This window comes from Peromyscus eremicus, chromosome 6, assembly GCF_949786415.1.
Source record: "Peromyscus eremicus chromosome 6, PerEre_H2_v1, whole genome shotgun sequence".
NCBI classification, from domain to species: Eukaryota; Metazoa; Chordata; class Mammalia; order Rodentia; family Cricetidae; genus Peromyscus; species Peromyscus eremicus.
This window is the reverse complement of record NC_081421.1, coordinates 30,311,139-30,333,694: the sequence shown is the minus strand read 5'-3', so window position 1 is coordinate 30,333,694 and position 22,556 is coordinate 30,311,139. Positions and strand designations below refer to the sequence as shown.

The following is a 22,556-nucleotide window of genomic DNA, read 5'->3' as shown; positions in this document are numbered from 1 at the left end:
CCACTGTAGCTAGTATCCAAGAGCTACATGTAGCCCAGGCTGGCCCTGAACTCCTTATCTTCCTGCCTCTACCTCCCAAGAGCTGGTATTACAGGTGTGTGCCACCATGCCTGGTGAAAAAGATCTCTTCACGTATGTTCTGCTGTGACCTAAGTTTATTTCTAGGTATAAAACTTGATTTTGTGATTGATTCCTATCTTCCATTATCTTGTATAATTGGTTATTGTTTATATAAAGGAAAGCTATGGTTTATATATTAAGGCCAAAAGATAAATAATTTTACTAATTAAAAGCCAAAAACTGTGGTCTGGTAGAAGTACCATAAACCCAAGTGAAAAATCCCTTGAGCCCTGAGAAAACACATTCTGTAACACATGTACCAAAGGGTTGGTTTCTGTAATTTACAAGTAGCTCCAAAAACCAATACAGACAAAAAAAAGTTACAAATACAGGTTGCAGCAAAGGAAACGTAGTCATCAAACCAGAGTAAACAGTAACTTCAGACAATGCCCAGTCCCATTTTTATTTGACTAAGGATCAAATTAAGCTTGAGGAAGTCCAGTTGCTAGAAAGAGAGCTCTCAGACTGTTATTAGAGACTGAAACTCTTTGGGAGACAACAAGATTCAGATTTTATTTTTACTCATTTACTTACTTTCTGGAGACAGGGTCTCACTATGTAGACAGGAATGGCCTTGGCATTATTACTGTGTAGCCTAGAGTGGTCTGGAGCTTTTGGTGGCCTTCTTTCCCCACCCTCCTGCGTATTCCTGTAAGTAACCCCAGTAAACTCACTGGACCACCTAACAGATGAGGATGGGATTGTTTCTTTGGTTTGTAGTTGCCCTTTCTACCTGAGGTAAACTCTCCGCGGTTATGGCTTTCTCTGGCAAGGAGGGACCTAGTAAATCTGGTCAGTTTTAGGGACTTTTCCTTTGAAATGTTTACCTTCCTGTTTAAGGCGCTTCCCTGCAGGATGAAATGTTTCCATCTGAAACGGTTACACAACTCATGGCCCAGGCTTTGGGAAGTGGCTTGTGGGAGGGATTCAGAAGTCTAGAGATACTGGCTAGAAAAGCCTGAGTGCTGTGAAGTGGCGTTTAATGGATAGTTCTGAGGGAAGCTTACAAGAGACAGATAAGACTGTGTTCAGGAGGTTTCTTACAGTGTGCTCGCTAGTTTTATGTCAACTTGACACAAGTTAGTCATTCTGAGAAAATGTCTGCAGTGGAGTGGCCTGGGAGCAAGCCTGCAGTGTATATTCTTGGTTGATCATTGCTGTGGAAGGCCCCGCTCACTGGAGTGGTGCCAACCCCAAGCTGGTGGTCCTGGAGGTTGTGAGCAAGCAGGCTGAGCAAGCTACAGGAGCAAGCCAGTAAGCAACACTCCTTCATGGCTTCTGCCTAAGTTCTTGCCTACAGATCCTGCTCTGTTTGAGTTTCTGCCTTGATTTCCTTCAGAGATGGCTGTGATGTGGAAGTGTAAGCTGAAATAACCTTTTCCTCCCCCGGGTGGCTTTAGGTCATTTTATTTTATTAGAGCAATGGAAACCTAAGACAGATGGGAACAAAGATTCCACTGAAAAAGCTGGACTACAGACCACTGACACAACAAGCTGGCTAATAACTGGCACTCTTCTGTCTATGCCCCAAGACTTTGATGCTGAATTTAAATGTAATGGGGCTGAAGCTAGAAAGCTGGCTGAGTAGTTAAGAACACTGGCTGCTCTTCTAAGAGACCAGAGTCCCAGCAACAGTGTGACAACTCACAACTCTCTGTAACTCCAGTTCCAGATTCAATGCTCTTTTGATTTCTTTAGGCACCAGGAACACATGTGGTGTACAGACATGAACACAGACAAAACACCTTACCCACAAAATAAAAAAACAAATACACTAAAAAATCCTAATAAACAATTAAGATCAGAATTTAAAGATATATGCAAATAAAACACGTTTTTATGCCCCTCCTAGATAGAATTTCTTCCTAGAATGAACCATCACATTGCCTATACTCTGGGAAAGATATAAAAGAGCAGTCAGCAAGACAGCGGCAGACATGGGAAGGAACATGTGTAAATCATGACTTGTCTCTCACCCGACTAGATCGGCACTGTACACCAAAGCAAACACGGCTGCTGGCGGCTCCTTAATCATACCGCCGACAGGAGTTGGTGTCCTCGGATTTGGATCACCTATTATTGAATAAGTCCAGGACCAACTTTCTATTCTATTCCTATTTTACTAAGGGTGTGTGTGTGTATGTGTGTGTGTGTGTGTGTGTCTGTTGTGCACACTCGTGCACTATAAAGCCATTAAGCTTAACAGTTCTTTAGGATAACTAATTCTTTAAGTGAGGCTGGTGTGTAGTTCTGAGTGTATATTGTTTATGTCAATCTCTAACAGTCCAAGAAGTTCCATAATAACGTTTAGTATACCAAATGTTTGAACGGAGAGTGAACCGAGAAGTCGGCTTTCATGTATCTTAAAGCCACACACACACACACACACACACACACACACACACACACACACACAGTAGTGTACTATATTACTACTCCATGCAGACTCAATTATGTACTGATTAGTGGTTTGGGCGGAAGTGACACAGCTGGATTTTACTGCTTTCAAATGGAGAACTGCATGCCTCTAATAACCAGCACTCAGAAGCCTAAGACAGGTAGATCACCAACAATCAGAGGCTAGCCTGGGCTATATAACAAATGCCTGGCCAGCCAGGGCTACCATATAACAAACAAATGAATAAATAAGATGCTACAAAGTAAGACTCTGAGGCCCTTCATGGTGGTTTGTGTTCGTAATCACAGCAGCTTGGTGGGCCAGCCCGGACTATAGTGTGAGACTGTTTCAAGATAGGAAAAAAAGGATATGTTTTTAATTTAACTTTATATTAAACTAGAGCCTATTCTAAATAAATTGCACAAAAATAAAACCATGTAAAGACTGCAAGAAGACATGAGATAAGCTTTCAAATATGCTTGAAAAAGATCTCCCTAAATAAAACTAAAATAAGTGACAAATGCACATGAGGACAGACTGAAGGGAAGCAAAATGCAGACAAGTAAAAGCCCTCACAACTGACAAAAGCAGGAGTGTGAATAAGGAGACACGAGAGCATGCGCTGGGCGTTCATACAAGTGAAGCAAATGGCTGATCAAAAAGTCCATCTTTACTCATCTACAAACGCCAATTAAAGACACACTTCACCTGTCAGAGTTGCCAAATGTAAGAGCCTTTGAGGACAGCCCAGCCTCAAGGAAACAAATAAGGGCCTTGGCCAAACACTTGTTCTTCCCGGATCTCTGGAAGGTAGACTGGTGCAAGGCATCCAGGAGCAAGGCACTGTGCAACCAAAGGAAGTTAGACACAAATGCCACAGCGTCCAGAGGGACAGAACAAGCAAAGGCCTGACTGGCAGCAACAAAGCACAAGACCGTTGTGATTAAAACCTGTTGAAAAATAGCTGGACCAGGAATTTTATGCCTAGCAATCTATCATGGGGAAAGGAAAAACAAATAGGGTGTTCTGGACACTCAGGTTCTCAAAGCTTTACTTCCCCTGAACCAATCCCCAGGCTTAGTCAGAAAATGACTACAGTTAGTCAAAGGTGGAGGTAAAGAGGTAGAGAGATCCCACACACTGGGACTAGTGGAAACTAACACAGTGGTCAACAACTTAAGTAAACCATAGAGAAAAGGTAGCTACATTTCACATGAATTATAAAAGGGAGTAAGCCCAAGCTAGAAGACAGAGAAGATGGAATCTGTGTGACTGAAGGAGAAAAACATTCAGGAAGAACAGAAGTTCTGATTAGAGTCAGGTAGCATTAAGGACATATTGAAGAATGTGTGTGATGTTTATAATAGGTAAAAGGCAAGTAAGTGGAAATTTTAGGAGGAAAGAGCCCCAAAATTATATAAAATCATGCTTCCAATGGGAAAAAAAACCAACCAACCAACCAACCAACCAAACAAACAAACAAACAAAAAAACCCAGCAGTGTTGAGCTCTATGTGGTGTGTATGAAAAGATAAACCCTGAGACCTGACTGTGAAGAATACTACTGTGATGTTAAATGTGGTACAGAGGAGAAATCTATCAACAGTACTCCACTTGGTTGCAAATGGAAACATTTTACACACACAGATATAAATACTATTAGTTTCAGTGATTAAAATCAAAACGAAGAGTTCAGAATGGGCATAGAACAAAATATCGTCATCTCTTGTCAGTGTAAAAAGTACCTGTCAGAGGACTGGGAAGGTAAAACTGGGTATAACTAATATAATCTAACACAAGAAGCCATTAGGAGCACTACTGAGTTGGTATTCTGGAAAATGGCGATTTCAGCATCTTAAACACAGAAATCGAGGCTGGGGAAATGGCTATGTTAAAGTGCTTGGCCTGTAACCATGAACGAAGACCAGATTTTGGATTCCCAGAACCCATATAAATGCCAGGTGGGTGTAGTGGCCTGGGAAAGCAGAGATGGACTGTCCAGAAGAAGCTGGCTGGCCATAGTGTCAAGGTCTGTGTTTGATTGAGACCTCACCTCAATGAATAAGACAGCAGCAGATTGGGGATGGCTCCTCACATCAGCCACACGTGTACACACACACGGGGGTGGGGAGGGGGGGAGAATGGAAAGTACTGACATGTTGATTAAGCAGGTTAACAAAATTAAGAAACAGGGCTGTCAAGATGACTCAGCAGGTAAAACACCTGTCAACACGAATTGATGACCCGAATTCAATCCAGGATTCCAGCTAAGGGTGAAAGGAGTGACTCTACAAAGTTGTCCTCTTACCACTCCACACATGGTACACGCACACACCATACACATAGCAATAAAATTTCGAAGATTTAGAAACTGGAGGGGTTGGGTGTTGTGGCACACACCTTAATCTCAGCACTCAGGAGGCAGAGGCACATCTATGAACTCTATGAGCTCAAGGCTAGCCTGGTCTACGTAGCAAGTTCTAGGCCAGCCAAGACTACACAGTAAGACCCTGTCTCGAAAAATAAAAACGAAAGTAAGCAAACAAACAAAAACTGAAAAAGAAACAGTATAAAGTTTCAAAACTGGGATTAGAATGCTCACATTGACTTTTTAATAGCCTTCAAATGGCTACTAACAGTAGCATTTCTGTTTCTCCAATGCTTTTATTATTTTTGTGTGCATGTCGATGTGATTGATGTATGTGTGTTCATGTGAGTGTATGCACACTTGCAGGTATGTGTAAGCCTGTAATGTGGAGGCCTGAGGTTAATGTTGTGTGGCTTTCTCAATCTCTCTTCACCTTATTTTTTGAGACAGGTCTCTGACTTAATCTGGAGTTCACCATGTGGCTACTCCGTCAGATCAGGTGAGTCTCAAGGGTCCTCCAGTCTCTACCCTCCCAGCTCCAGGATTACTGCTTTACACCTGTATGGCTTTTCACATGGGATCTGGGGCTCAATTATGTCGTCATGCTAGCACTCCAAGTGCTTTATGGACTGGATCGGCTCCCCAGGCCACTCCCATGACTTTCTAAAGTACGTACTTCAGCTTAATATTGGAGAGGGTTAACAGATACCCGCTTTTCATGAATCTTTCTAGGTGCTGAGGAACTCTTTCAGATATCTTTTAAGATAAAACAAATTTTTCAGTGTTTGGCCTATTTCAAAATATGGGGACCCTAACTTCCATTTTCTTGGTTTTGGTTCAAGAAATACTGGCAGAAAAAGTTGACAGCTGGATATAAGGATAATTGGAATTATAAGATGATTCCAATTATCCAAACTGTTTCTTTTAAAAGAACAGATGCTACTAAATGTTGCATTGCTAGCATTTGGTTTAAAGCATAGCTACATGTCCTCCACGGCTCCTAGGATCTCACTCTGCAGCTGGCCTCTGATTTCCATCAACACCTTAGGAGCTAAGTCTTCAGCCAGGCTACACATCTAAGCTTCAGAAACTAGGCTTTGGATGTCCACTTGAAAACTTACACATATAACGGCTTCTGCCGTAAGTGTTATAGAATAAGAGGTTTCCTACGTGAGTATTTTAGCTCAGATTAATCAAGTATTTTTGAACATCCCACTAGTGAACACACAGCCTGCTCTTTCAAAGAAACAAACACACATTCCAGGCAGAGGACGACGGAAGGCCAAGAGCGAAAGTAGCAGATGAACAGTTTCGTATCCATTCAACAATCAGTGTCTACCCAGAGCAATAAGCACTGTTTTATAAAGCGTGATGATGATGAAAACATTTTTACTAAAATATCTCCCATTCAAACAAAATACAAGCTACACTGTCAGCCACAAGAAAAATGCCTAAAAAGAAAGAAAATTATCACTCTAATAGTGTTTCCCGTAAAGACGGAAGTCAGAAAAGTCATACATCTTGTGTTCAAGTCCCTGTTCTTATAAATCTGGGGAATACGAAGCAGGTAATTTCTCCAGACTTCATTTTCCTCCCTAAAAACAGGACTACGACTCTTTCCCTCACTTGCTTACCAAACAGTTCATCATCTGAAAACACATATGCTGTGCAAGGACTTTGCAGCGGTCTTATGCCAAACAGCCAAGATTTAAAATGAAATGCAATGTGAACCTCCAGAGGCTCTCAGTCAGCGAAGCTATGTAAATAAACAAGTGTAACTGAACATGTGTGGCTCCAAATGTAGAGCCCACAGAAACACTGAGTGAGAGCTTGCCTGCCTGTGAGTGCATCCAGGAATATCTTACACAGATTACACATAAATAAGATCCAGAGTGCCAGCTCAACAAGCTATTAGGAAGGCACAGTTAAGACCGAAGGGAATCAACGCCTCAGGAACTCAAGTCCAGAAAGGCCTGAGTGTGTCAGCAACAGTTCAGAGTGGCTAGACAGAAAGTTGTTCTGTGAGACCAAGGCAGAAAATGAGCACAGAAGTGGGTGGAGTCCAGTCTGTGAGGGAAAAAATGGCAGTAAGAGACACTGTACCTTATCCCAAGGCTGGCTTCCTCCCCATCCTGGCCTGGAGTCCTGTGCAAAGGGCACTCACTAAACACATGTTCCCACCACTACAGATCTGTTGGATCAGAATTTCGAGGATCTGGGAAATTTACATTTTAACAAAATTCCCTGCATGTGTAAGGATTTACTAAAGCAAGTAACAAGACTTTAATGGACAAAAGTAAAAACTTCCAAGTAAATGAAATGCAAAGTTCCTGTGGTTATTATCATGAAGTCTGTCTAAGGAGGAGCAATGCAAGTCCCCTGCGTCACTGAACTTTAGGCAGACGCATCTGATAGTTGAGGGTGCTCACTGCAACTGTGGAAGGAGTGTCTCTTTCCCTGGCTTCCTTCCATAAAACCTATTTCTGTCAGCCTGTTCGTGCAATTCTGCCAGTTACCACGCCAACAACTCTGGCAGCAGTGTGGAAATGTAAACAGGACAGGAAGCAGATATTGGGGAGGTAATCCAGCGACACAGCACAGGGCTAAAGGAGACACTGAGAAGAGACGAGATAGACGAAGATCAGAGTGATTCAGAACATTACTACATTACCACATTGAACAGAAAAAGATCACATATAAGAACTGTGCAGACACTACGTGAACAAGTGTTAGTGTTAACCAGCCTCTTTTTGGAGAACTCCCCCCATGTCCTAGTGTGCACATGGAAATGACCTGTATTTCTTTCAGTGTAGAACCCATCCATGCACATTACAGAAATTCATTCACTTCAAGTGCTGAATGAATGCACGGGCGTCAAGTCCTGTGTGCAACAGAAACACAGCACAAAGGAGGGAAAATATACAAACTGCTTAAGACACCATTAACTACAGTTGTACTCACATAGCACATACAACTTTGTATTTTGCTTTATTCACTTAAAAAACATTTCCTTAAATTACTGGAAATTCTTAATAAATGTATTTTTTTAATGTGTATGTGCAGTACTAGGACTCAAACCCAGACTTTGCACAGCCTACTAGATGAAACAGTTTATATGACTACCTCCTATAGAATATGGAATATCATTTACTTGTTAAATACTTAAGCTTACAAATGACAACATATAAATGCTGCAAACAGAATTACTGGGTCAAAACTATGCTAATTAAAAAAAACTGTTGATTTTAAAAGCCTAAAAATCACCCCATTTTCCAACAGCAGCCAGTAGAAGTAGAGATGAAAGCCCACACTAGCAAAAGCGATGTTAGAAAACACACTGCTGATTCAAGTACGAACAGTGGACCACTGCACCTTAAGCCCGCTTCACCCATTACTAATCTCTGGGGTTTAAGCATGTCTCCGGTATGTGTGTGATGCCTCAGTAATGAGCTCATGTTCTAGGTCTGTTGTTTATCCACCTCCAGGAAGGGAACTTTGTGCTTTTAAAAATATTTATATTTTAAAATATTTTAAAACATTTGTCTCTTTAATTTTTGCAGAGTTCTTGGTTATAGCTTTAATTTTTTTCATTTGGATGGGAAAGGAGTGAAAAAAATGTCAATGTTGTAAGAGTCAAATACATGAATTTCTACTTGCTAAACACTTCCAATTCTTAGTATGTTCTCCTATATATATATATACTAGTCTCTAAAATATACATCTTTTCCTCTAGAGCTCTGGTGAGTCCTTTATGGAATAACCACTTCTGGGTTCTCTATTCCTTTTAAGCAACTTGATAATCACACTCATGCCAATGTCCAACTCTTTCATTTCAATTCTATAGTGCATTTTGGTATCTCAGAGAGCTGGAAAACTAGCTGATTTTAATTTTTACTTAAAGTCATCTTTCCTTTATCTGCTTATAGTCTCTTAGACAAAATTAAGAGCTATCCTACTTTCTCACATGCATTTTTAAATGAAAATTATGATACACTTATAAATCAATAGCAGAACAGATTCTTTTAATAGCTGACTTTCCCATCCAGGAACATCCTGTGCCCTCTACCATAGAACTGAATACAGTGACTGCTTAACCACAGCTCACATGTTTGTCATTAAAATAATCTTTTCTCTTATTTTTATAAATGATTTCTTTTTTATCATATTTTCCAAACAATTATTATAATCATAAGGAGAATTACCGATTTTTAAATGGTTTTATATGCAGTTACTCTATGACTAATAATTTCTCAGTTGACTCTTGCTGTTCCTACTAGACCTAAACTGGGAATTCCCAGTTTCCTTCTCAGTATTCATCCTTCTTCTAAGTCATGTCTTACTGTACTAAGGCAAACAAATGTCTACATAGAAGCCAAAGAAAATGACAACTATAAAGTACGAACAAAGACAATCCAACAGTCTATTGTAAGCGTACTTTATGATTATCAAGAATTATCCTAAGAATGTAAAAAATGGCCTTAAATGGCTACAACAAACTATTGTCTGTGCTTGTGTATTCTGAAGGTAAACACAATCATACATAACCCACACTCTAAAAGCTACATGTATTTCATGTATTACTCACATAATTTTATTGTTTTAATACACCTTTAAGTTGTCCCTGTGACTGTACACATCTATATGGAATGTGTAGTGATCATTTACCATGTATTGAAAACTGCTGAATACACACTATACCTTAGGAGTGATAAGGCTTTTCAAGAACAGCGATCACCAAGGACACCACGCCCGAGTGTGGGCTTTACACAGTGATCTTTTCTCAGGCTAAATTGTGAAAGCACTTTTGAACAATCTTTACTCCTTGATTTCAAGAATTACAGTTATCTTACAACATCTTATCTCATGACCACTTAACTATCACTCTCCTTCTCTCTCGATTCTTTTATAAGACTGTGGATTTGCTACATGAAATGGTCTTAACCATATGAGGCAAAACATATTTTATAAAACACCAAGTGGGAATCTGCCAATCCCTATCTAGAGAACTGGAAAGACTAAGACAAAGTAAGCAATCTGACAAGTCTATATACCTCATCCTCCCTTCCTCATGGGATACTCATGCTCTTCATGTAAGCACCCAATTATCATCCATCAGAGTTGGGAGAGGAAGCATACCTTTGCCTCCATGGGCCAGTTTTGTAGCTGGCCAGGGCTCTGCTACCTGGCCAAGGAAGACTTTTAATGGGGCTGGGGTATGTTTGTTTTTAATGCAGTAAAATGAGACATGTTACGTTTCTAGAACATAACCAGAATACTATGCTACTTGTCAGCTTTGTGACAAAAGACAAACCCAAGAACACCTTACTGGGTGGTGTGGTGTTGTCTAACCGTTTCCTCCATCCTGCAGGGAAGCTCCTTAAACAAAAAGGAAAATCACTCAAAAAGGCTTCAGGAAGTCCCTGAAACTGACCAGATTCACCAGGCTCCTCCCTTCCAGAGTAAAACATAAAAGCTGAGCCTCTCAGACAAGCTGAAGACTGAGATCAGACCAGCTGCCTGGAAGAGATTTAAACCCAAGTCACTTGGAAAGGACACTCTCCAATCCATTGAGCTGCCTGCAGGTTGTGAACTGTGCCCCAGGTTCCCAGCTTTTATGAGCTGTCACCTGTGCTGGTGAGCCTTGATGATGCAGCTGCCTTTGAGTCATTTCTGCTCCTGTAAGTACCTCCTCACCCATAGTCCTGTAAGGAACCCCAATAACACTCACTGGTTCACTAAGTTTGACTTTGGTGGTATTCGTACTTTGGTGTGTCATTGGAACTTTATCTGAGTAAGTAGATATGTGTGTTGTGTTCCCCAGAAAGTTTTGTCACACAACAAATGGCTACTGATTGAGAGAGGCATTTCCAGAGGTGCTAACTTCCAGGAGCCAGCTTGGGCAGTCTGTGGGAAGGACTCAACATTTCCCTCCCCACAACAGTATTTGGTAAATGTTTTTATTTATGGCTGTCTTTTGTTCTGTGACTATAAAAGTTCATACTGCCACCTCCACGGCAGAATACATCATTCTAGACAACCTAAATCTGTGTTCCCAAAACACAGTCGCTCATATTTGTCTCAAAATAAATGCTTATTCAAAAACAGGGTATTTTACCCTTGAACAATCTCTTGAATCAGCCACAAAAAGTGCAGTGCTAACGCCTTTGTCTACCACCTTTAGCCAGGCTTTGTACTTACACAGGATGTGCCTGTGTATTTGAGTGACCATGTGTGTACACAACAAACACACATGTACAGATCGCTATAGCCATATCAGCAAGCTACCTGGGGACAAACAAAACTATTCAGCCAACCTAAGCAGCAGTTTCTAGTCCAGGATCATATGATTAATCAAGACAATACTAGAAGCAAGTTACATGAGTAACAAAGTCACACTCAACACCATGGGATTCTCACACTTGGTCACTGACACCAACCACAAGGGCAGCCAATTCACACTGAAACCTTACGTCCACTTTGAAGCAAAGCTCACCAATGGATGTGACTCCAATATTTAAATTACCATTTCATCATCATTTCACATTTAAGTGAGATAATTTCATGCAAACTAAATGTGATGAGATTCCAGTGTGCTGATTAAGTGTGGAATTCCAGTTTCCCATTTCCAAAATGGAAAGACTGTCACACATGTTTTGCAGTGCTACTCTGAAGATTAAGGGAAATAACTTAGAGACTCTATACTACTTTCATTCCTGACATTCATAACATTCAAGTTTATATTTGAAGGAATTCAAAATTACTCAGGGGGGGTTGGGGAGATGTATTAGGTAAAGTGTTTGGACCTGAGTTTGATCCCTAAAATCCACATTAAAAAGGCCATCAGAGTGGTGACACACACTAGCACGTCCAGTATTAGGAAGATGGAGAGAAGGATCCCTGTTAGTCCAGCCAAGCCTGTGAGCTCTAGGCTCAGTGAGAGAGTTTATCTCAAAAAATAAGGTGGAGCCATATGTGCTGGCTCGTGTCTATAATCATACCAACTCATGAGGCACAGGCATGTCTCTGAGAGTTCCAAGCGAGCCAGGGCTACATAGTTAGACTATCACAAAAGAAAAGAGGTAGAAAATGACTGAGGAAACCATGTGACACTGAGCCCTGGCCTCCATATACATACACATGCATACCCACACATGAACACTCACTCACAAGATCATGCTCTCTTGTGCTCTCTCTAGGACATGTCTAGAAAAATGAGAAAATTAATTTTCTCTTACAGCATTTCCGCTAGAATTCATGATGCCATTTAAAGAACATAACGAAATCAGTCTTACTATGTATACATATATATAGGGATGACCCTGAACTCCTGATCTTCCTGCCTCAGACTCCCAGATGCTGGAACTACAAAAGTGTATCACTGTACCAGCCCAAGATAGTAACATCACTTCCTAGATTAGTCACAATACCACAGAAGGAAGCAAGCTTGGAGCCAGTACTAGGGCAGTCCCAAGAATTCTACAGCTTTAAATACAGTAAAAATATCTGGAAGTATCAATAAAATCAGCCTTTAATCAAGTGACAATGAAAAATACTCAGTAATTATGACAAATTACTGATGTAAAATAGTAACAGCATATTTAATTTTTTAAAAGCATGTAGAATTGGGTTAGCAGATGGTTCAGTGCATAAGGGCACTGCCACCAAGCCAGACAACATGAGTGTGATCCCTGGGACCCACATGGTGAAGAGGAGAAATGATTCCTGCAACTTGTCCTCTGACCTCCATTTGTATGACATGGCATGAGCTCCCTAGCCATCCCCCAAAATAACTAAGTATGTAATAAACAGTTCTAAAGCACATAGATTTTCCTGGTTTCTAAGAGATACACCACCATTGAGATTATTACCCTGAAAAGTGACTGGTTGTGTATCTCATCAAGAGCAGTATGGCCCACACTGCTCAAAATGAGGTAAGAAAAGAGAAACATCTGTTTTCTACAACCTTAATCTGAGTGCCCACAACAGTACTAAACCCAGGGAGGTGACGTGACAGAAATCCGTGCCACAGCTGTTTCAGAGATTAAAGGGAAACAGAGATTAAACATGTGGATATAAACCACATGGCTGCCTTCCTTATTTTCACATAATGGAGTCATAAAGTTTACATGATGTCTAGTCCGAGGATGTGAAGTAAATGAACGAAACCTTACATATGCAGGATCTAGTACTTAATAAAGACTCTCATCCAGTGAGAACTGCATACAGACCATGTCACAAGTGCCCACAGGACATGACCTTTAGTACATGAAGATGGGAAAGGAACACCCAGATGCACCAAACAAGTGCTGTTTACCAGAGTGCTACTTAAGGCGTTAGCTGGGGTTGCTGAGAGCCTAGGGGCAGACAGTGTCCTGGCTTCAGGAAGCTGAGACTAAGATGCGAGAACTCTAAACTGTTTTCCTTAATATTTGCTGTCCACTCATTCTCTACTCCTATCAAGTGTTAAAATTTTAATGGGACAGAAATTAAGCAGTAAAGAACTGACAGATAGATACTCTAAGCTTGTTAGACAGCAGTGTTCACTAGCTACCCAGAGCCAGGACCCAGCACAACAGTCTCAGAATAGAATTCAATTCACTGCACCATGTCACAGCTCCAAAATAAATGAATGACTACAATGTGGTCCTTACTCTCAAGGTGCCGAGGAGCTTTTATTGAACACCCAGTGTGTGCTAGGCACTCCTAAATGCTTTCTTGCTTTATTATGATGCTGGCAGTCATGACCACTTTCTTTTTCAAATGAGAAAGCATGTATAACTCAGAGATTCACTCCGAGACAGACTAAATTATTTCCCCTGTGTCACTGGGTTTAGAGTACATGCTCTTAACCAGGCAGCCCAGCACACTGGCTACCCTCTCACTTTCTAAGGCTCGCCTGACTTCCGTGTTCCTCAATATTACCAGATTTCTCACCCAAATCTTTGCTGGGAAAACTAATCTGCAGGAGACGCCCACAGAGTACATCTAATAGTGCTTTAGAAACAGTATATGAGCTTTATTTAAAATGACTCGGGACAGGTGGTAAGATGGCTCACTGAACAAAGGCATCTGCCATGCAAACCTGCAACCTGATTTTAATCTCTGGGACCCACAGAAAGGGAGAGGGAGAGAACCAACTCCATCAAGTTGTCCTCTGACCACTCCCCCCGCCCCATGTGTAACCTAGCATGTACAGCCACACCATACACATGGTAATAAATTTAAATTTGGTTTGGTTTGGTTTTTCGAGACAGGGTTTTTCTCTGTGTAGTTTTGGTGCCTTTCCTGGATCTCACTCTGTAGACCAGGCTGGCCTCGAACTCACAGAGATCCATCTGGCTCTGCGTCCCGAGTGCTGGCATTAAAGGCGTGCACCACCACCGCCCAATTTTCAAAAATTTAATTAAACAATTTGGCAGACCTGGGAGTCTCACAACACTACTAAGGAACTGAAAGCTGGTCACTCCAGGAAAAAACAGCTCCTTTGCTTCTTCCTACCATTCCCACTATCAGGGCAAGCCAGAAACTGCTTTGAAAAAGTCATGTTCAACTTGTACAGTTACATATAGTTAGAAAAATCAATACAAAATGCTCCTGTCACAAATGCTTTAAGACGCTGCCTCAGAGGTTCACTAACTAACAGTACCACCAAGTAGAAAGTGCCCTTGGTCTTTCCAGACACAGGTCACCAGCAGAATCAACAAGCCTGATGGAGGGCAGTGGCTCTTGCCGTCTTTCCATGAAGTTGTCAGCACAGCTGAGGACAGACCTAGGAAAGCTTTCTGTGCCTCTGGATTTGTTTCCAAAATTCAAACTGCCTGGTGCAACTGGGTTACCAAGAGAAGCTAGGGAACATATTTTCCTAGAAGTCTTTAACAGTGAGATGATGCTCGGTGGTTATTAAGAGTGCTGTGACTAGTGTGCTGGCCTCCCGTGTTGGCCGCTGGCATCCACTGGTGACCTACTCTCCATGCCTGTCACCCGCTGACTGCTCCCTGTGCCAGTGAGTGAGATGACCGCACCTCCCATAAGCTTGATTTCAAAGTCACTGATGGAGGAGGGAGGTTCCCTCACCCCCATCCCCAGGAAGCCACAGAATTTCATACAAAAGCTTTCAAATATGCGTAAACCTAAAACAAACTTTTTTTTTTTTTTTAGTTTCTGAAAATAGAGGAACTGAGGACTATACTCCCTCTAGGGGGTGGTTTACTCACCCTGAAATCAGAAACAGTTTGTGAATTGTAAAGAACTTCAGACCTTTTCCAGGTAAAGAATAAGTACTCTGAAAGGCCAAGATCTAAGGCCGTGTGGCTAAGTTCAAAGCTGAATGCAGAACTCCAGCACTTGGAAATCTGACACAATGTTCTCTTCCTCAAGCCCTCCCTAAACTATCAACCTTTGTTTAAAAAAAAAAAAAAAAAAAAAAAAAAAAAAAAAAAAAAAAAAAAATTTCCCCAAGACAGGAATAGAAATATGCAATTCATCAACAACTTATAAAAGTGCCTCTCTTTCTAAAATTGTATGTGCATGTCTGCATGGGGGTATGTGCACATGACTACAGTGCCCACAGAGGCCAGAGGCACTGGATCTCCCAGAATGTAGTCAAAGGCATTGTGAGCCTCGGGCCATGGACAAGCAGGGTCCTCCAGAAGGCAGCAGTAAGCACTCTTAACCACTGCCATCTCTCCAGCCCAAAAGTGTCTCTCATATACATCACATATAGATGACCTAAGATTGACAGTTTCTTCTTCAATTACTTTTCCAAGTGTATAGCTACTAATTGATAGAAATATAAAGAAAAGTATCTTGATTTCCAAGTGAGTCAAATTGAAAAATCATTGCTTTTGTTTGTTTTTTGCGACAGTCTTACAATGTAGCTTTGGCTGGCCTGGAACTCACTATATGTAGAGACCAGGCTGGCCTGGAACTCCAGAGACCCACCTGCTTCTGGGTCAGGACCCCAGAATGAATGAATGCACACACTGTCTTCTCCTCCTCCTCCATCATGCTGATATCACCTCCTTGAAGAAACAGTGTCTGTCAGTTTTCCTCATACCCTCAGAGTCGGCATCACAACACGATGATCCTACCATGGTACAGACCACAGAACACACTGACTTCCCTAACTTCTACTAAACAAACAGGAAGAACCTATGTGCAGTCCCTTAGGAGTTCTTACGAGTTTTTAAAAATGACATATTTAAGACTAGTGTGGTAGCTTATGCCTATAATCCCAGCCCTATGGAAGCTGAGACAAGAGGATCAGAACACGCTGAAGGATATCCTGGTCTACATATTGAGTACCAGGCTACTGTGAGCTACATAGCAACCTTCAAACAATCAGTGAAATAAACAGGTATACATAAGACAAGAACTTTATTTTAGATGGCAATGTGGACCTTGATAAAAAGACTTTTCTGTTATAAATCCAATTATATGCTAAAAGTTACTGAAAGTTAACTGCTTATAATTGAGTATAATTTAGACAAATTGTTATGCTAACTACCAAAACCAAGTACTTAATTTCCAGGCCAAATAGAAAACACATTATTCTTGTATTAGATATAAATTTAAAAGAATTATTATGTGTACATTACTTCCTAAATGGTTTTATGCCAGAGCTTGGGGAATCACTTACATTTTCTCCTTAATACATTAATTATTCAGCAAGCAACACACTGCAGCTCCTACTGTACTGAAGCAGAAAGAGTCCAAAGGTGCTGCTGTCTGTCCCCAAAGCAGAGTAGCAGTGAGGGTGTATCAGGCATTGAGAGCAGAGCTCTTAAAAACACTTTTTTTAAATTACATGTGAGTATGCGCACACAAGGCCTGGTGCCCACAGAGGATCTGGCCTGAACTAGAGTTACAGGGGGTTGCTGGGAATTGAACTCCTCTGGAGGAGCAGTAGAGTCTCAACTGCTGAGACATCTCTCCAGCCCAAGACCAGAGCTCTCAATACCAACAAAAACTGCTTCATCTGGACACACTGACTCTGAGGGATAGACAGCTTTGCTGCATGCCATCTCTTTCATCACTAACTTAAAAACTTGGCACTGCAGCATTCTAAGTCCAACTCCTAAATGAACAGGTGCAGAGGAGGAACGGACACCCCAAGGTCCTTAACCCTGAGTAACATTAGTCTACCTAACATGGAGCCTCATGACTGACAGGAACCCTAGGCGTCCCGCAGGAGCCTCAGACTTCACTGTCATGTCGTCTTGTATTGATCTGTTACATCCAAACACTTGAGTTTCTCCTAACCATCACTCTTATTTTTTAATTTCAGCACGCTCTCCCCACTACTTCCTGTCTGCACAGTGGGAACATGCTTAGTGCCTTGCTTCTAGAATTAGCCCTGAGATCATTTTCCTGTATTTCCTTTATAATTTAGAAATTACTCAATAAGAGCCTCCTGAACTTTAAGGATTTGTAAAGAGATTTTACCAAAGTCATTGAGACTTCTTTTCAAAGTCACTGTTAATTTTAACTTGCTCCCTTTCTGTGAATATCAAATCTGATTTTGCCTAACTGGGGAGCCCGAGCCCTGTAAGCTCATCACTTCACACACACAGTAGTATAGCCTGTTCACTTGTTATCCAGACATAGTGGTTTTCCATTCAAGTTGACCAAAACCTGGGTGTCTGGAAACTGGATAGGGTTCTAAGAAAACGAAACCAAAAGCCACAATGGTTTGGGACCCTAGTTATACCTGTGGTACCAGCAGTTGAAAAGTGGAAAGTGAAACTTCCGATACAGACGGCTTCATCTGACTGAGGAGACCCTTCTTCTCTAGTGGAAATGAACACTTTGGACTAGATCAGTCAAGAGCTCTCCTGGATCTGAACTGAGTTCAACCCTCTCTACTGAGTAGTCGCACCCCCACTACACAGATGAGGACATCTGTCCAAAGTAGCAAGCACCGACTACAGCATGGTTCTGAACACATCAGATTTCAATGCTACCTTTGCTGCTCTGTATGTTAAGGCCAAATCACTGAGTACCACACAGAACATCCAGCAGAGGCTTTCTGAGATAGAGGGTGACCAAGGCTGAAGAGTTCAAGACTTCCCCAGAAACACAACATTTAGGGGGAAAGAAATATCTGAATGCATTTGACTCTCCTGGTTTCCGGTCCAGTGGATCTAGTAATGGTCTGAACGCTGCTGGTGTGCATGTGTGTGTTTGGAATGGAGTACCACTTGATGTAATTTGTAACATCTCAAATGTTTCCAAATGAAATCCATTTGAGCAGTAGTTTAAGGATGCATACTTTCAGTGGGAAAAAAAGTTAAATGTGTATGGCGGGAATAAAAACTTAATTGGTACTTACGAATTATCACACATTGTAAAGAAGCATCAGCAAATGCCTGTTTAGTCAATTGCCTTTAATATATGACTATAACTGGCTAAAAGGCACAACTGTACATGTGATCAACCAAGTCCCCGTCCTCCTGGAATTCACATCCTGGTGGAGGACACAGACAAACAGATGACAATGCAGTGAGGAAATTTGGTTACAGTGGGGGACAAGATGCCATGGGAACAGGAAGCAGGGACACCTAACCCAGACTGCACTTTTCAAAGGAGGCAATGTGAAGGATGAGAGAATCAGCGAGTCAGGGAAGCAAACTGAGAGTTCCAGTGTCACCTAAGTGCGAGCAGCACTGGCAGAGGAGAGCAAGGAAAGATCAGGGAGCTTGCAGTGTGAGAGAAAGGGAGAAACAAGGACCAACTCCGACAAGCCCTTGACAGACAGGCCTTCACAATCCTGCTCATTAGAATTTCATGAACTTTAAAACAAAATAAACGAAACAGGTCTGGCTCCATGTCAGACAAAGCACATCAGAATCTATCATGATTTTAAAATGCTTCCTAGGTGACTGTGTAGCTAGGAATGAAAACGCTGCTGAAGGCTTTAAAGGACCAGGCGAGGTTGGGGAGCCAGTGATCCTAGCACAAGTGAAGACAAGAGTCCTCAGTTCCAGCCGTAAACTGCAGAGCAAGACCTCAGCTCGGTAACAGCAGCAGTAACAAGCCTTCCCCTAAACAAACCCAAACCGAGCAAACAAAATCCTGGAAGTATACATATTTACACATTTACTACCGAGAATTTAAAAAATAAAAGATGATCTTAACTAAACCTCTTTGCGCCCTGTTTCCCAGCTCTATTACATGAGCAATGACCTGGAGAAGATTAGAGTCTAGACGTGAAAGAAGTCAGAAAAGGCTTGTTTGTCAATGACTGTGTCTCTTGCCATCTGTCTGGCCTCAGATTAGAGTATCATTTCCTAGGGAGACTGATGTTGCTCTGCCTAAACATGACAGGTAAAATAACTTAAGAGATACCAGACCTTCTAAAAACCCTACTTGACTATACCTTCCAATATGAGCTATGAATGATATGCTGATATTTCTGAAGTTGGATAATTTTAAAGATCATAAGTATTTTTGTGGAGGTTTGATGATGCTTCATAAACACTTCATTTAAAGATTCCCCCACTTTGGAATTCGAGATACAGAACAGTAAAATAGAGAGAACTGATCCTTTTAATGCCACTCGAGCTGCTAAAGAGATCAAATAGGATTAAGTTTGCGCTCTTCAAATAAACAGACCAACAGAGCAAATGCTCTGTACATGACTGCAACTGTTTAAAAATCTCCATTCGGTAAAGGAAAAGGCAATAAGCTGCCTTTAAAAAGTTACCATCGCCTACTTTATATGAGTACTCTCTTTCTAACTTTAGATGGGTTTTGAAGGGAGTACTGACTGGGGATAAAGGACCTATAGCAGGAAGGAAGCTAGGCCTCTAGGACCCGCAGGTGCTGTTCCCAGTCCTCCACAGAAAGTGCCCTCCTGAGAATACACTCACAAATTCACTGCTTCACTTAGCGATCTGCACTTAAAGACACTTCTTTAATACGACATCTAACTTGCCTGAAATTTTAAAAACCTTAGATAAAGTCAGTGTTTTCTATCTGTGTGTTCATTTTTAATTCCTTCCGCTTGGACAGGCATGCTTTCAAGCTCTACGCTGTCACCAATAAAACGGCAACATTTGTTACTTTATTTCCCTGCTGATATTACTATTCTGAAGTGTGTACCATTTGTTTCAATCACTCGTTCTGTGATTTTTTTTTTAAAAATGGGAAAGCGTTATTTTGAAAAACGCACAATTTAAAAAAAACGTATGGATGTTTACATATTTGCTATTGTCTCCCTTAAAAAGTCCCAAAACACGACGTGAAAAACTAAAATCAACAACAAAACCCAAACTCAAAAAACAAAACCACACATCAACATCAACCGTACCCTTCAGATAATTTTGACTGATGACACTGCAGAACACTTAATCTGATAATTAAAAATTTCCAGAACACGTGATGTTTAGACCGTGATCTACGCTGTCAACCAGAACGCAACGCTTTAGTTTAAAACAAAAATCCCTTACAACTTGAATACAGACATGTTAAATTCTTGAACTGCCGTTGCAGTGGGAGCTCCCTCGTCAAAACACCGTGTTTGATTTGTCCAAATTAATTCAGCAACACAGTATCTTTTATTTTTATTTTTGGCCCAGGACTTTTCTTACAATGCACCATCAAACGTACAGATTCAACAGCACACGATGTCAACAAATACCAAGAGAGGCTAGCCTCTGATATGGTCCAAAGTGGCTCAAAAGTCGCAGCGGCAACGAGCAGACCTGAGCTACCTGGGCTCCTCCCAAGCCGGTTTCCCCAGGGTCCTGGGAGCCCACGCCCCGCGTGTGCACAAAGGCGCAGTGGAGGCACGAGCCTCGGGCTGCAGTCAACTCGGCTCCCCACAGACGCAGACTGCACAAGCCCTCCGCTCGTCCTCCACCTACCCACGTACAGCGGGGACTGACACCGTCCGCCGCCGGTCCCCGGAGCGCAGGGGAGGCACAGACAAGACGCGCGCCCGCGAGCCGACACCCGGATCCGGGAGGCAAGGCCCGGCAAGAATGCGGGCGGCGGGGCCAGCCGACACCCGAGCCCGGGGCGTGCGGCCCTTGCGTGCCCTTCCCGGCCGCCCCGCGACCGCGCGAAGGAGGAGGACCGGGCGGCGGCCGGGTAGGACGAGAGGGGCCGGGAGCCCGCCCGCCCGGAGCCCGCCCTCCCCGCCGTCTACTCACGCTCCGGCTCCTCCAGGCTGCGCGGCTCCCGCCGCATCGGGTCCCGGCCCCGCGGGCGGCGGCGGCGGCGGCGCCGAGGGAGAGGACAGCGGGCGGCGCGGCGCCCGCCTCCCGGGCCCTCTCCCCCGCCGCTGCGGAGCGGCCCGGCCGGGCCCGAGCGCTGCCTCGCCGGCCGCCCCAGCCCCAGCCTCGGCCGCCGCGGCACCGGAACTGCCGCTCGCTGGCTGCTCGCTCCGCTCGGCGCCGGCCCCGCCGCACGCCCCCACCCCCGGCTCCGCTCGCCGGCGCCCGGGCTCTTTTTCCTTTTGTTTCCAGAATAAACTTTATTGGTCTCTCTTTCCGCTCACATCGTGTAAACAAACAACGAACTCTTCCCCACCCCCTCGGCTCCCCCCTCCTGGGGCAGAGGAGGGTGAGAGCGAGGAGGGGCCGAACTTGCAACGCCCCGGAAACAGATCTGCGAAGGGACCGGAAGTGAGGAGAAGAGGCCGGGCAATGGGCAAATTTGGTAACAGTGACTCACTGCGCCTGCGCCCTGTTCTTCCGCCCCGAGTGGCAGTGCCACTCAGCGCCGCGTTAGCTAGGCTGTGGTGTCATCCTGGGACGGCGGACGTGTCACGCCTGTTAGTTTCTTCCAGCGACACTCTGTCTTGGGAGAAGCTGACAGAGAAGTTGGGAGCGAGGGACGCCCGAAGAGAAAACGAAATGAGGGCAAGATGAACGATGCCAAATTGGACGCCGATTTTAGAAAGAAGTCCTTGGCAAACACTGGTTTAAATTGCAACCCGTCCGAGGAGCCCTCTGCAGTCCTTTGACTCAGCTCCCAGAGACCTTGGGCTGTGTCCCATGCTTTTTCCTTGTATTCTAGCTATAGAAGTTGTGCTATTTTTCATTTTTGAGGCTTCAAAAAAGTTATGCTGGCTTCAAGTTAGGTGGTGATTTGGTACTGCGTAACGGATCAATCTCTTCTGCTTGGGAAGAATGAGAGATCTGTTGGCTTTTGGATTACTCCTGCTACACTGTATTCAGCGTTTCTCTCCCTCTACTGGTCTTTTATCATATTGAAAAGCCTCAGGTCCAGGATCTGAAGTCAGAGGCAAGTCCTGCCTGGAAATAACACTCCAGAGGTGTTAACAGTCCAACTTAACATCCAAGCAAAACCGCCGCACATCCCCAACCCAGTCTTAGTGATTCATTCCTCAGGGTAGTCACACATAGTTTCACTGCACTGGGTTTCTGTATTTCCTGTTTTCTTTCTGTTCCACCCTTAAGTGCTCGTTTTCATCCCGCATTCCAGAGAATCCGTGTTTCTAAATATTTAACCAGTCGTTTCCAGCAGTTTCAGAACACCCTCAACCTTAAGCAAGGAGTTAAATATAACTTTTGAGTTGCGTAGTCAATCCTGGGACCTTAAAGCAGCATTACCCAAACTGCTTTCTGTGCGATAATAGATAGTACTTGGTAGGGAAATTTTATGTGGCTAATAGTTTGCCTTCGAAAATTCATTTTAAAAAGAA

The 22,556-nt window shown here is 42.9% G+C and overlaps 1 protein-coding gene across 1 annotated transcript in view; it reads right to left on the bottom strand.

The window, feature by feature from the left end:
• Window positions 1-21,142, bottom strand: part of Pik3ca (phosphatidylinositol-4,5-bisphosphate 3-kinase catalytic subunit alpha) — a 71,131-nt gene extending 49,989 nt beyond the window's left edge. Inside the window, exon 1 of the mRNA XM_059265328.1 lies at window positions 21,040-21,142. The gene's annotated coding sequence lies outside the window, so the exon portion shown is untranslated. The remainder of the gene's footprint in view (window positions 1-21,039) is intronic.
• Between the last annotated feature and the right edge of the window lie 1,414 nt (window positions 21,143-22,556).